Below are 16,349 nucleotides of genomic sequence, written 5' to 3'. Positions count from 1 at the left end.
CAGACTTTACCTCTGGACAGACTTAGTCAGGGTCCCTAATTTCTTTCTCTTTACCTAGCTTCCCTACCTTAAAAAACCAGGGAAGGGACTGTAACAATACCCTCCTGTATTGTTCAGCTTTTTATCAGTATAACAAAATGCCTGAGACGATTAACTTGTAAAGAGATGAGGTTTATTTCTGGCTCACAGTTTTGGAGGTTGGAGGCAGGATCAGTAGGCCCTGATGCTATGGGTATGTGGAAAGATGCACATTATGGAGGGAGCAGATGGAGCAAAACCCTCTCCTCACAGCCAAGAAGCAAAAGAGAAAGTGGGAAGGGCCAGAGTGCCACCGTCCCTCCAGGGCACACCCCCAGAGACCTCAAGACCTCTCACAGGGTACTGCCTCTTTTTTTTTTTTTTTTGGTACTGGGGATTAAACCCAGAGGGACTTAATCACTGAGCCACATCCCCAACCCTTTTTTATATTTTATTCAGAGACAGGGTCTTGCTGAGTTGCCTAGGGCCTTGCTAAATTGCTGAGGCTGACTTTGAACTTCCAATCCTTCACCTCCCAAGAGGCTGGTTGGAATTACAAGGCATCTAGCTAGGTTCCGCCTCTTAAAGTTCCTGCCACCTCCCAGCAGCACCACCCTGCAGACCAAGTCTTAACCCACAGGCCTGAGGGGACATCCAATGACCAAGCCACACCAATATTTCATATCGTTGTGCTGAAGACTGAATAAATTAATATTTGTAAGGAATATAAAATGGTGCTCTGGAACACTAATTAGTCCGCTAATTTCGGTAAGTAAGTAAATATAAAGGAAAACATTGACATATTTGCATAACAATTTAGAATGCGTGTGTAGTATCAGGGATCATAAGTAAAAGACAAACAAAAAAAGTAAATATTTGCTAGAAAACAGGTTGATATTTTTCATTTATAACTCTTGCAACTCAATAAGAAAAAAAAAAAAAAAAACCATCCCCTTAATAAGCAGAAGGGCAAATTCTCAAAAAAGAGAAACAAAAATGGAAATACGCCCATGAAAAGATGCTCAACCTCGGTAAAAAATCAAAGAAATGTAAATGAAAGCAATTGTGTATCTCATTTCATCTATCAGATTGGCCCGGACTTAAAAGGAATTACCATGCCAATGTGGGCGCGGGTGGCACTGGGAAGGTGGCTTGATGTGACTCTACACAAGGGCAGTCTGACAAAATGGATTAAAATTTAAATGAGCCTACTCATTGATCCTAAATTGCCCACTTCTAGGAATTTATCCTGGAGCAATACCATAACAGGGCAGTTAACTTTCCCACCGGACTGAATAAGGAATAAGCTCCCGAAAGCAGGACTCCGCCCATTTTATTTAGCATTGTCCACCAAGCATTTATGCTAGGGCCCCACAGCACAAAGACACTAAAGATGTAGGGAATAAATGAACAGAAGGTTGCAACAATGTATTTAGGAGGGTTTTGCTGGGACCTTATTTAAAATCGTGAAAACTTAGAAATTGCCAAAATAAGAGGTTGGAGGCATGTTATTACACTATGTGGGCCTGTTCCCTTAGCTCCAGTGTATCTGCATTTTTCAGCGGTCTTAAGTTAAGGCTTCCCTCTCTGGAATCATTTTCACAGACTGTGTATGAAACAATTTGCGAATAGTTCATAAAGTAAGAGAGTGGGGACCAGCATGGTAACAAATGCCTGGAACCTCAGCAACCTCGGATGTTGAACCCAGAACTGAGGCAGGAGGATATCAAGTTCCGAGCTAGCCTCAGCAACTTAATGAGACCCTGTCTCAAAATAAAAACAAAAAGAGCTAGGGATGTGAGCATCCCTGGGCTCAATCCCCAGTCTCTCTCTCTCTCTCTCTTTCTCTCTCTCTCTCTCTCTCTCTCTCTCTCTCTCACACACACACACACACACACACACACACACAAACTCAACTGGAAAATTAACATCAAACAGGCTGTAAGTTCCATGAGAGGCAAGGCCCCTGCCTCACACTTCCCTCCTGTTCACTACACGTGCCACAGTGATAATAAAAAAATATCTAGCACTTCACCAAGAAGGCAGATCCCTCTCAAGCCTATATCTACCAACTCCACACAGATCAAAGACAAGTAGCCTCATCAACTCTTCCTCCTGCAGTGTCTGGAGGAGTCTGGCCTGTTTTCCTCTCTCCCTCCTGTGAGCCTGCCAAGTACCTTGGTCTCGTGGGTTTCAGCAGCGAAGTCTGCCCAAGTCACCCATGCCAAGAAGTGACTTCTCTCACTTTACTTTTTTAGAGGGATGTGAAAGAAAAAACAATCCATCTTTCCACGAGTCTTTTTAAAAGAAAGCAAAAGCTCCAAATTGGATAAACTCTCTGGGAAACAGTACACAGATAAAAATACTACCAACATATTCCCCTGCTGTACCAAGATCCCTTTTGGAGATTAGCAACTCAACTTATTACAACAGTCAAACCTGAAGTCTCTTCTTGGATGGTGGAGTTCACCAGAGTTTTCTGTTTTGAAACCCCCACCGCTTCTCAAAATAGGATCACTTGTGCATCGACTGATTTATTGTTTGATTGAATGATTATCCTCGGGATGGAACCCAGGGACTCAGACATGCTCTGCATGTGCTCTACCACTGAGCTGTACCCCCAGCCTTCCCTGCACTTTGATATTGAGATTCAGGTGCAAGCAAAACGTGCCCATCAATTATGAGACATGACGGCATGCTCAGTCGCATAGGGTGGGGGCTGGAAAGGAAGTAGCCAAATGGATTGCTAACTCTGTCTGTGGGTGCATCCAACAGCACCTCCTTTCTCTGTACTCAAAGCCATGTGACTCTAACTGGTTTCAAAGATTTGGCCCCCAAACAACCAGGCGTCCTTTTTAAGTTGGCATTTCTTCCAAAGAGGAATACTGAGCATCTTTTCTACATGCCTCACACAGCACTAGGCCAGCTGTCTAACAATATGGATCCCGGAAAGGGGTGCTGCCCACGTTGGTGACGGCAACCATTAGAGCCTGTTGCTCATAGCAAATGTCAGAGGGACCTCAAAACAGGGGACCAGGGATTTGGCCAAAGCATCCTGGACAAACATCAATGTGTCACCAGAGGTTACCCACAGACCCAGATGAGCATGTCAAGGAGTCCTGGACTTCTTGATGGAGCCCATTCCCAGGGAGTGCTTGTCAGAGCTCTCTAAAGGCTGCCCCCAGGCCAGGTTCAAGTTCAAAGGGAGGGATGGACCTCGTGACATCCTTTCCAAAGGAATCCCACCTGCTACTCGCACGCCTAGGCTAGTCTTCCACAGATACCAGCCTCCCAGGCAGGTCACCAAAGGCTTGGGGAGGAGGAGGCCCATACAAGAGCTCACTTTCTTGTTGAGCTCTGTGCTGGGAAGATGAAGAGGTAGGGAAGAAGTAGCGGCCATTCCCAATGATCCTGGACTGCCCTGTTGGCTGGGATCTTGAAAGACCAAGAAGTCTCCCCTACACCTTCTTTGCAGTGATGGGGCTTGAACCCAGAGCCTCACACACCTTAGGCAAGAGCTCCACCACTGAACTACCCCTCCAACCCCTTGAAAGTGCTTCTTGTCAGTCCCTTTGGCCTTGGGACTCTAACCCAGCGACTTGCTGTAGACTAAGTTTCTTTACTCACATCCTATTGAGGTTCAGAATCAAAACAATTCAAACTTACTCTGAAATAGCCTTCTCCCTCCAAACTCCAATGACATCCCCTTCCTCAAACATCCACCACCATGTGAGACCCTGGTTCCCCAGCTGCATGAGGACACCCAGCTTGCTTTCTGCTTCTGAGTCACTTGAATATCCAATGGCGCACCAAAGGAATAAATAATACATAGTAGTTGCTGGAGAAAGCTTATTTCATCCACTTCATTCTCTCCGGCAGACACAACCCAGTGATTTTTCTCCCAAAACTTCTCGTTTAAACTTGGGGGGCAAAAGGAACCTGAAATGTGAGGGTTCCTGGCCCAGCACAGGGTACGAAGGGAAAGGTTTCAATGAAATACAAAAGCCAGCGCAGACCTGAAGGGGAACAGGCAGCCCGACAACAAGACAGCCAACTGCCAAACTGTCATTTTGCTCTGCGGCTGAACAGAAGGCTCGAGTAATGACAACCACAAAACTCATTTAAAGTCTGAAAAGGTGACTAATGAGCTCATTCATGCTGGCTATAAATTATTCACTACAACACTGATCCCACTCAAGACAAACAGTAAAGTAAACTTTAAACACGGGCACTGCCGGCCCTGTGAAGTACAGCAAGTTGGGTCTGTAGAACTCCCCACAATGAAAGGCATACTTGTCTCCCCTCCTCTATTGTCACAGTATTCTTCTGTTTACTTTTTTTTTTCTACTGCCTTTAATCAAATTTAAGCAGACACAGCTGTTTCACATTTAGTTCTCTGTTTTTTTTCCCCATTAGTTATTACCAGCAATCATGATGCTCTAAAAATAGCAGCAAATTATATTCTCTAGAAATTGAAGGCTGACCTTAAAATGAAGCCCAGGTCTTCAGAAGGAATATTCATATGCACGTGTTGGATAAGTGACGGCCACGCACAAAGGCGAAACAAAAGTGCAAAGCATTTTTCACTCTTGGAGAGGTTTTAAATTGCTTCCCAATTTCCTTTGGTTCTAGTGGAAACAGGTTGCTTCCAAATGGCGTGAAACAGAACCTGCTTCCAATAGGCATGGCCTGGTGAATATTTTCATAAAAACATACACTCTTGAAGTGAATAAAAAAGAAATGTCTCAATCAGACTTTTTCAGCACTGAGAAACTCGGCAGCAGGCTTGCTGAGAACTCACTGTGTTGCTACACATTACTTTCAGTTTCCTGTGTAATATTAAATAATTTTAGCTCTTCTGTTTTTATAAACTGGGCCATTTGCTACTACTGTCACTACTAAAAGCATTACAATCACGGCTGAGTAGCTGAGTATTTCAGACCTTTTTCTTTTTTTAATCTCACTATTTTCAAGACATCCTAGAGTTAATAGTTTCAAATATATTAAATAGAATTTTTTAAAAAATAGTCCCCAAATAAGTACTTACAGTAGCGCTTGGTCAGATCGCTGAACATTATTTTTAAACTGCTTTGAATACTTTGAAAAGGAGCCACACAAAAGCCACAGAAAACAGTCATATTCAAATACCACCAGATGGAGGTTCTAACTAATCAAAAGTGAAAGCAGAAAAGTTTGGAGCTGAATGTGCTCTGCACACACCTCGAGATGACAGGAGGAAATGAATGGTCTCAGGCCAGGGCTCCTGCTAAAGGTAGGAGAAATAATACTTGGGTGGCAAATTCAGCCCAGGGCCTTGACTTCACCCTGAGCCTGGGCCAAACCGTCTCCATTTAAGGAAAACCTTTCACATTGTTTTCGCAGTTTCTTGCACATGAACTAAAGGTTTATCCAGCCATTTCTGTTGCCTGAAATGCAAAGCAAAAAAGCAAAAAAAAAAAAAAAAAAAAAAAAAAAAAAAAAGGTAGAAAAGAAGGAGTCCTGCAATATTTATAGCAAAGCACTTTGCCACCTCCTGACATCAATCATGACGGTCTCCACATGTTTAGCATTGTTTCGTTTTGTTTTTTTAACTCCATGTTCTGAAGCTAATAAGAAGCTATTCTTTGGGGTCTTTGCAAGAGTTCTTGCAGTTGTTTCTGGTTCTCTTCTGTTTTGATAGTTTTATCTATTATTTTATCTTAGGTTTTTCAGTACCAGGAATTGAACCCAGGGGCGCTTAACCACTGAGCCACATCCCCAGCCCTTTTTATTTATTTATTTTTTATTTTGAGGCAGGGTCTTACCAGAGTGCAGACAGCTTCACTAAACTGCTGAGGCTGGCTTCCAACCTGTGATCCTCCTGCCTCAGCCTCCCAAGCAGCTGGGGTTACAGGTGTGCGCCACCACAACCAGTCTTTATTGTTTTAAAAACTCTTAAATACACAGTGAAATTGGGTGGGAATTATCTGTTGCTACACAGGCATGGTGGGTTTTTGTTGTTGTTGTTTGATCAAATGATGTAAAAATCCAATTCCAACCAAAGAAATGGAAGTCTTAAGCAGCATCCTGTTGAAATCACAGCTGCGCCAGGACTCTCCACCAACTGGATTGCTGTCACCTCTCTGCGGAAGGGTGTGGACAAAGTATTGCTTTGAAACCAAGCCACGCATCCTGTCCTTCCTGGCAGCATGTGTGATGGGCAGAGTCACCTCTCCCTTCCTTGGTGAGAAACCCGGCAGGGCCTGAGATTGTCTTTTTTTTTTGGGTGCTGGGGATCGAACCTAGGGATTATAGTCATTATCCAGCCACCCATTGGTAGCTCTTGAGAGAGAATCATCCCCCGCCAACAGTGTGCTGGCTCCTATTTGTCAATGTAATCACTTGTTCCCACCATCATCATCCACCAAGAAGTGACCCAGCCACGGGGGAGCCCCAATTAAAGCCTACACCACACTGTGGGGACTTTCAATCTTTGACACAGTGAGCTAAATAAACCTCTTTCCTTCATAAGTAGCCTGTCTCAGGTATTTTGTTACAGTAATAAAAAGCAGATGAATACAGATACCATGAGTCTTTGCCTGCAGAGCATACCTTCTTACCCATGGTGCTCTTCCATCTATTGATATTCTCCAAGAAATTTTTCCCTAGATCACAGAATGTAATTTGCTGCTGGTAAACTAACTCTGAGGCTTCTTCTTCACAGTTTTTTGTGTTTGTTAGATTTGGTTTTTGCATAGCATTTTCCACTTGGCTACTAAACCTAAACACTTTCTCTCCTCTCCCAGTTAATTCCTGATGCACACCATTCAGTAGATGGACAAACATGCCTACAAAATACCAAACTGTCCAGGGGAATGGTGACATACCAGCACTGTGCTTTTATTTGAATCTTAAAAGATAAAGATTTGGGGGCTGGGCCATAGCTCAGCAACAGAGTGCTTGTCTAACTTGCACTCGGCCCTGGGTTTGATCCCCAGCACCACATGCATATATGTGTATACACACACACACACACACACACACACACACACACACGTAAACACACAAACACAAAGATTTTGAAAAAAGCTCATGATTGTCAACAACTCAAGAGGCCAGGCCTCAAACTCCAACTCTATCTGGACCTTCAGAAAGAACACAGATGTCCATCTGGCAACTCACGGAGCAGTCTACTCTCTCCAATCCTGAACTCCCCACCACCACCACAATCTACCAAATAAGCCTTCTTTCAATAGCCCATGACAAAGGTCTGATAGTTTCAAGTTAGTGCTTCTAGAGCCCAGATGTGTGACCAGACACAATTTTCAAACTACTTCTCTTGTTCTTTGCACTCAGGTGACGATTGTCTATCAACTGAGAAACCAGTGACCACCATACCACAGTTATTTTCCAGAAAGTAAACTGCAGAGAATTAGATCACAGCTCAGGTCAACCTTTGCCAATTCTGTAAATGCATTCAAAAAGCAGCCAGCCATGATGAAAATACACGGACTACACTATTAATCAGGCTAACTTCTCATATATCCTAGGCAGAAGGGTGAGACTCTGTCACCAAGGTGCCCAGTCCTACCAACTGGAGAATGAAAGGAAATATGTCCCCTTCTCTCGGTGGCTTCTCCCACACCCGAGCCGTCTTTACACGCATGGAACTCCCAAGCAGGCTCTGGCACCACTGGGGTTCACTGCTTCACGAAACACCTCCAATTTGCTTCCTTGAAAGCTTTCCTGGTGCCACGACTGGAATCTCATCTTCAGATTAGCCAAAGGCTGCATACTAAGCAGATGGAGGAGAAAGTTGAGGCCTGTGGTTTCCTTCGTGAGACACCCTCAGCTCTCCACAGGGATCCGGTTCCACTGCCATTTAGAGTGACTCTGGCTCCTGCCAGCATCAGTTCCCTCTGACTCCAAATTAAACCTCTCACAACTTCCTTGCGGCACCAGCTTTGCCGCAAAGGCTCCAATGCTGATGGTAAGGAACCTAGACCCTGCCCAGACCTTCCCAGAGAGCCAAGTTGCCTTTGCTGTGCAAAAGAGATGCCAGAGTGCGATTCATCCGCCATTTTTCCGGAGCTCCCGCCTCGCTTCCTCCATTGCTCATTTTCTTGATCAAAATCAACAACTCATGGGTAGGGAGAGAGTTACTAATGCCGACTGCCCTGACTTATCATTTAATCTAAACAGAGCTATTTACTTCCTAATTACATTCTTAGCTTCATAGTACTAGCCAGAAAGGTTTGTTTATTCATTACAAAAACCAATTAATGTAAGAAGAAAATAAAATCCACATGGTTAGCCCTAGGAAGGACTTTACTAATGGTGTCATGCAAGCCTCGAATTTAATGAAACAACTGAGGCTTAAAGAAGCCAGTGACTTACAGCCACGTGTCATAATGCGCATTTGTGGTTCCCACACCAGGTGCTTCTTCTCCTTCTGCTTCCCACCAGCACTCCCGATTTCCCAGCCTTCTGACTGGGGTGGGATGGATCCCATCATCAAATCCAGAGGTAGTGGAGTAGTTCAAGAAGGGCAGACCCAGCTGGGACTTGGAGGAAGCCGAGGCAGCTCCCCAGTTGTTGAGATGTCTGAGCCGGTCTTTCCATCACATGCAACCAAAAGCATCCAACCAACACCCACTGAGTTAGTGAGGAATACAATTTCTTTTAATTTTTTTTTTTTTTTGGCGGTGCTGGGGATCGAACCCAGGGCCTCATGCTTGCAAGGCAAGCACTCTACCGACTGAGCTATCTCCCCAGCCCCAAGGAATACAATTTCTTGACGTCAAGTCCATGGAAGTTTCTACCATAGTAAAGCCATTAACATTATGAAAGTTTTTTTTTTTTTTTTTTTTTTGGTGGGGAGGGGTAAACCTGGGATTGAACCCAGGAATGCTTAACCACTCAGTTACATCCCCAGCCTTTTTTTTTTTTTTTTTTTTTTTTTGGTGCTGGGGATCGAACCCAGGGCCTTGTGCTTACAAGGCAAGCACCCTACGACTGCGCTATCTCCCCAGCCCCCCAGCTTTTTTTTTTAATGTTTTATTCTGAAACAGAGTCTCACTAAGTTGCTGAGGCTGGTCTCAAATTTGTGATCCTCCTGCCTTAACCTCTGAGAATACCATATTTTGACAAGTTTAGTGGCTAGACCTGATAAGAGTAAAAAGATTCAGAAGAAAAACACCACATTATATGTTATCTTGAGCACTTTTGAAGTATGACTTCAGGTGTAAAATATGGCCGTGTTAATAGAGTATTACCAATGAATGCAGAATTCATGAATAGGGATTAGCTGTAGGGAATCCAAGGTTAATGCAGGAGGACAGGTCTATGTAGGACCCAAAGCAAAACAGGAATCCCACCAAGCTCTTAGAGCTTAATTGGAAGCTGGACCCACTTCTGGAGGGGAGGTGGGGTGGGGGAGGGGGCGAACAACAATATCTCAACTTTATGTCCCCAGGTGCCCAGTCCAAGATCATCATGTACAGATGACGACAGTCATAATACATTTATTGAGTAGTTACTACATGACAGGCAATGGGCTTAGCATTTTATTTGCTTCATGTTATAGGGTGCTCCCAGTGATCAGTATCAATGTGAGTTAGCAAATGACAGGAATGAGTGACTGTTGTACAAATGTAGCAAAGATTATATTTGGTGTACATGAGAACAGGTTCTTTAATAACTTCAAAATTACAAAATTGAAGAATGACTGATAATACATAAGTAGTAAAATATAATCTATTAACATGTATCAAGTACTCACAGGGTGCTTTAACATGAAATATTGAAGCTTAAAGCTCAAGATCCCTCTTTTGGCCTGGCCCAGTGGTATATACCTGTAACCCTAGCTACTTAGGGAGGTTCAGACAGGAGGATCAAGTTCAAGGCCATCCTGGGCAACTTAGCAAAATCCTGTCTCAAAAAACAAATGAAAAGGGGTGGAGATGTAGCTCAGGGGCAGAGTGCTTGCCTGGCATGCAGGAGACCCTGGGTTCCATTCCTAGTAACACACACATACAAATAAAAAAATTAAAAAAAAAAAGAAGAAGAAATGTAAATGCTATAAAACCTCATAGCTCATATATAAAAGAAACGAGAGAGAGGCTTCCCAAATTTGATAATAGTCATTCCGTATAAAAGCTTAACATTTTCCCCTAAACTATCAATAATAATATTAAAACACCCCAACCATTCATGCTAGAGTAATGAACAAATTATCTTGCTATTTTCTCTATAGCAAATGACATTCCAAAATCATCGTCACACGAACACATGTGTTGATTTTTTTAAACATATACTCGTTTGTGTTTTGTCTCATTTGAAAATAACGCTGACTCTTAAACTTTTTCCCCCCTTTTTCTTTTGGAACTGAACACTGAAAGAGATTTTTTTCATTTTTTTAAGTTCTGGAGCTGTGCCTCACGCCCAGGGCCCCACACATCCAAGGCCAGTCTTCTACCAGGGACTATCCACCCCAGCCCTGCGCTTGGTTTTGCATCTATAGTTGTGCTTTCCTGCCTTCATCTCCCTGAATTGAATAGGCTTCAAGCCAACCGAAGCCTGCATCCGCCCAGTGTGTGCCTCCGGGTGCCAGGCTTGATGCTTTCCCAGGACCATCTCCTCCAGCTCTGCCCACAGGTCTTTGAAGGAGGTAGAGATTACAGCTGAGGAAGCTGGGCCTCAAGGGAGGAGAGCCAGGACTAAGCAAGTAGTCCCGCTCCGGAGGGCTTCTAGTCCTTCCTAAGGCAAGAAGGGCCGGACTGAGGCCTTCCTTCCTGGAAGTACTCAGGATGGCCTGGGGATAAGTGGGAATCTCAAACCCTTGGAGCAGAAGGACCCTATTTCACTTTACTGCAAAGCTGAGGGTTCGAGCCCTGAGAGCAGACCCCAGCGGAACTTCACCGTGGGTTGCCTTTCTGCCATTATCTCTAGGTGTTACTTTTGGCTTAGGCGATGCTGACTAGCAGGCAGCAAGGCCCACACCAGGGCAGGTACACAGGCACAAGCGGCAGATTCGGTTGAATCCTGACTTCTTGGGGAGGAAGATGAGAGAGATGGACCTTTGTCTGGATGCAGAACTGGGCGTCCGAGCATGGCAAAGGCTCAGTTTCCCTTTCTCCCCAGCTCTGCCCCTCCCCCAGTCCCCCATCTCAGCCTCCTGGCCATCTCTCCCCAAAGGCTTCTGGCAGGGCCTTTGCCCCCCTCGGTGCCTCTATTCAGAATGACAAGACTGCATCTGCCTGGTGCTTTGTGCCCTCCTAGCCTCCCCTGACTGTATTCCAGAACCAGGCCCCCCCTCTCCAGCCCTCTGAACCCCATGTGATCTATCCACCCTCCAAGACTGGACCCACAATCTTTTGTATTACTTATTTCATGTTTAAAATGATGAAATCAAAAGGTGGTTTGTGATTCGCCTTCTTGGGATGGTTATTAGCAGAGCCAAGAGAAACAGGGAACTGCGGAACAATTTGCCTTTGACTTACTGGTAAATGAGTGTCACTGGTAATTACTGTTGCTCTGAATCACATTCGGGGGCTCACCCCACCTGCAGATGTGGCTTGGGTTCAATCCCCAAGGCCACAGAAAAGAAAAGAAAAAGGAAAGGTCACCCTCTTGCAGCCTTAGGCCCGCAGGTACTGGATCCGGGATATAGATATGCAAAGCTTTGGAGGGAGAAGGCCACCCAGTTTCCTGTCCCCAAGGCGGGCTGCATTAACATATCCAAGGAAACGGTGTCCTCCTGAAAGGAGAGAGGGGGCGGAAATGGGCAGGGGGTCAGGATAATGCAGAGTGACTACAGATCCACAGAGGTGAGAGTTCCTCCATTCCCTGCCCAGGGGCAACAACTGCATCTAGGAACAACGGGAGAGGTGGCTGAGATCATTTGCGTTTCCTTGGCCCTTGACGACCTTCAAGCCATCTCACCTTCCCTTTCCAATTCTTCTTCTCACCAAGCGACTTTCAGGCAGTTACCTTTCTCACTGTAAATACAAAAGCCTTCTGATCTGCACACCTGTCCCTGAGCTTAGTTAACAGGTGCATCTTTGAGACACAGGCCTGCAGGAGGAGAGTCCCACAGGAGGGGTTCTCCTTCCCTGCACCCTCCGCTGTGCTTGGCCACAGAGACCCACAAGACAATCCTATCTTCCTCGCGGGACAAACAGACATCTGCAGCCAGGAAGAGTGAGAAACCATTGCCGAGAGCAGGAGTGAAAGGAATTTTGTTTGGTCGCTCTGGGAAGCAAGGACTCCTCTGAAAGGAAGGGAAGTAGGAATGGCAGGACAGGCTGTGCAGCCCTTGCCAAGGCACCTGGGCTCTCTGTCCCTTAGTGTTCTCACCAGTAAAATGGGGATACAATACCATCCACCTAATAGGGACGCTAAGAGGATTAACTTCATTGATATACTGAAGTACCCAGAGGGTCGCATGCCACAGGTAAATGCTATTCAGGTGCTAACTACCATGACATCAAAAATAAAAAGAATCATAATAGAACAAGAGTTAAGAGTTGACAAATAGGGCCAGATGGGGGTTCAGTGATGGAACATTTGCTTAGGGTGGCCCTGGGTTCCATCCCCAGCACTGGAAAAAAAAAAAAAAAGAGTTGATAAAGAATTATGTGTTCACTTTTTATATCTCTCATTCCTGTCCTAACACATTAACTACCTAAAACCACGTGATCTTCTCAGAATGATTAAACTGTTTCTTCTTTTCTTTCTTTATGGTTTAAGCTCTAAGGAAACCATGAAGTCTTTCCCAGGAAATAGTTATAATTTCCTGAAATTTTCAACAACTACATAAGCCAACTGAAAAAGGTTGCTCTTCTTGGCAGGTCTCCCCAAAGAAGGACAAACAATGGTCTTGAAGCAACAGAACTGGAATAAACTCGCCCGGCCCCTATGATACAAGTCTCCATTCCAGGGGCTGTGAGGGGCCTTTGGAGGACACACCCTTCCTAAGCAAAGGTCACAGGACAGAGCTGAGGGCGCGGGCAGTTGGTTTTGAAGACACTGACTTTCAAAACTACCTGTTCTCAGGGACAGATGGCAGCCTCCCTAGCTCGCCGCTGGGTAGAAGGCTCACATCACTCTTGGCTCGGTCACCAGAAAAACCCGCTGGTTGCCGAGGGTGCTGACGGACCAGACAACTCGTGGGAACACAACAGCCGCAATTACGATTTTTCGTGGGATCCAGAATCAGAGGTAAGAAATAGGAGAGTCTGCAGATTGGAGGCGTAAACTCTGGAACGTTCCGGCTATGCAGGGAGCCAATGCAACTGTGCCCCTCCATGGTGGGAAAGGCACCAGGCTAAGGCATCCAGGGCTCATGTGCCCTGAATTCTCCTGTGTCTCTCCACTGTGTCTCTCTTGTGACCAGACCCACGTTCCCGGAAGACTGGCTGTCACTGCTTGGCTCTTGCTTCAAGACCCACAACTTCCCAGTTCTACCCCAACCAGTCTTCCCCAGCCATGGGCATAAATGACATAGTACCCTGTGCCCAACTGCAGGGTCTGCCCAGTGTTCAGCTGGGGAAATGGCTTTCTTTTTATTTTTTGGTACTTTGGATTGAGTCCTGGGGTGCTCTACCCCTGAGACACATCCCCAGCTCATTTTAGTTTCATTTGGAGACAGAGTCCCACTAAGTCGTCCAAGGAACATTTCATCATTTTAAAAAGGGAGAGAAGGCTGGGAGGATAACCCTGTGCTAGAGCACTTGCCTGCCAGGTGTGATGCCCTGGGTTCAATTAGCAGCACCGGACACACACACACACACACACACACACGAAGGAAATAGCATTTATAAGAGTGAATAACACTTCAGAAAAAGGAAAAGGGGTGGGTAGTGGAACATTCTACTTTGTTCCTTTTTTATTTTTATTTTTTTGGTAAGTGCTCCTCCACTGAGCTATATCCCCAACTCCTTTTTATTTCCGTAATCCCAGGGTGCCGGGGACTCGAACCCAGGCTGCCAGCATGAGAGGCAGGCACTCTACGAGATGGGCTACATGGCCTGCCCCAACTCCTTTTTAAAACAATCTGATCTAGTAATAAGAGAAATGCAAATCAAAACCACCCTAAGATTCCATCTCACCCCAATTAGAATGGCGATTATCAAGAATACGAGCAACAACAGGTGTTGGCGAGGATGTGGGGAGAAAGGTACACTCATACATTGCTGGTGGGGCTGCAAATTAGTGCAGCCACTATGGAAAGCAGTGTGGAGATTCCTTAGAAAACTTGGAATGGAACCACCATTTGACCCAGCTATCCCACTCCTTGGCCTATACCCAAAGGACTTAAAATCTGCATACTACAGAAATACAGCCACATCAATGTTCATAGCTGCTCAATTCACAATAGCCAGACTGTGGAACCAACCTAGATGCCCTTCAATTGATGAGTGGATAAAGAAACTGTGGTATATATATACTATGGAATATTACTCAGCCATAAAGAATGATAAAATTATGACATTTGCAGGCAAATGGATGAAATTGGAGAATATCATGCTAAGTGAGATAAGCCAATCTCAAAAAGCCAAAGGACGAATGATATCGCTAATAAGTGGAGGATGACACATAATGGGGGGGAGGGAAGGGTTAGAGTTAGGGTTAGGGAGGGGGGCAAGTATGGAGGAAGGAACTACTGTATAGAGGGTAAAGAGGGGTGGGAGGGGTGGGGGGAAGGGGAAAAATAACAGAATGAATCAAACAACATTGCTCTATGTAAATTTATGATTACACAAATGGTATGCCTTTACGCCATGTACAAACAGAGAAACAACATGTATCCCATTTGTTTACAATAAAAAAAAAAAATGTAAAAAAAAAAAAAAAAAAAACAATCTGATTTTTATTTTTAACTTTTTCTTTCTTTCTTTTTTCTTTTTCTTTGTTTTTTCTTTTAATGGCACTGGGGATTGCAGCCAGGGCCTTGTGTATGTGAGGCATACACAGCCCAACAATATCCCCAGTCCAACAATCTGACTTTGAGACAAGGTCTTGCTAAATCGCCTAGGCTGGCCTCTAACTTGAGATCATCCTGCCTCTGGAGCAGCTGGGATTACAGGCATGTGCCACCACCCCCAGCTACTCTACTGGTTTTGTTTGTTCTCTTTGAGTTTTTGTTGTTGTTGCTACTGGGGACTGAACACAGGGATTTTACTTCTGAACTACAACCCCAGGCCTTTGTGAGACAGGATCTCATAAATTGCCCAGGCTGGCCTTGAACTTGCAATCCTCCTGCCTCAGCCTCCCAGAGTGGCTGGGATTATGGTGTGCACCACCGACTGGAAAGAGAAGTAAAGCAAATGATTAGGGCAAAGAAGTTAAAAGGCAAATTCAGAGAACCACGGAATATAGACCAAGTCACCTGAGAAAAAGGGTCACACGAGGAACTAAGAGGGAAGATGTTGGAAAAGTAAAGTTTAGGCCAAATCATGGAAGAAGCTGAATTCCAAACCCACAAGTTTGGATTTCATCCTAGGCAATGGGGAGCTATTGCATATTCTAGGGAGGGTAGGCAATGACATAATAAAAATGGTATTTTAGAAAGATTGATGTGGTCGTAATGTAGAGGAAAAAGCAGAAGAAAGTGAAATTTACAGGAATTGGGCTTGAACATAGGGAACAGTTGTTGCCATATCAGAATATTCTTTTGACAGGGGAAAAGAAATGATCTTTGTTTTCATTATAATTTAACTTTTTCTGTCTGTATATCCCTAGTAACTTCCAGATGTCTTACTGTCTATCTGTTAATACCTAACAAATATGCAAAAACTGGAGCCCAGAAAGGAAAATATTTCAAGGAAAAAAAAAAAAAGGTCTTCTTAGTGTAAATTATCACCCTTCTGGGAGACACAGGTACATTGGAGTCTAAAGATTGGCCTTTGATTTCAAGTCACAAGAGGAGATCACTATAGTGAGCATGGAGGTGGTTGTCTCTCTCTTCCTCTCTGTCAAAATCAAGTTTCGCAATGTACAATCCCCCAGAACAGCAGCTAGACCATCTTTCTCTGCATCAGGTTTTAGCACAAATGAGACTGTGGGCAACTCCTATCAGGTCCCCTCCTGCCCTGTGGAAGTTCTGCCCCTTTTCTTGTCCCTTGAATAAATCCCACTATTTCACGCCCCCCCAAAAAAGCAAGAAGTGAGACTGTGCCCGTCCTGGGTGTCTACATCCCTCAGGTGCCAGATGTTTTGTCGCTTGCTGGTGGCTGCGCCCTGCCAGTCCCCTAGCTTCAGACACTCCTGCTGTGATCACCAGGTTGCTTGCTTCTCGGAGTGGACTGTACACAGGGCAGAGGTTAAAAATGCTGCTGCGGAACAGAAGG

General features: G+C 44.8%; 1 protein-coding gene across 7 annotated transcripts in view; it reads right to left on the bottom strand.

The window, feature by feature from the left end:
* Positions 1–16,349, bottom strand: part of FOXN3 (forkhead box N3) — a 403,349-nt gene that overhangs the window by 245,454 nt on the left and 141,546 nt on the right. Inside the window, exon 1 of one of the 7 annotated variants that reach the window (XM_079129287.1) lies at positions 5,066–5,084. The exons of the other annotated variants lie outside the window; for them this stretch is intronic. The gene's annotated coding sequence lies outside the window, so the exon portion shown is untranslated. Of the gene's footprint in view, positions 1–5,065; positions 5,085–16,349 lie in introns of those variants that run through there. 7 annotated transcript variants of the gene reach the window in all.

Source organism: Sciurus vulgaris (assembly GCF_902686455.1).
Source record: "Sciurus vulgaris genome assembly, chromosome: 2".
Taxonomy (NCBI): domain Eukaryota; kingdom Metazoa; phylum Chordata; class Mammalia; order Rodentia; family Sciuridae; genus Sciurus; species Sciurus vulgaris.
Note: the sequence above shows the minus strand (reverse complement) of the source record. Positions and strands in the feature narration are given on the sequence as shown.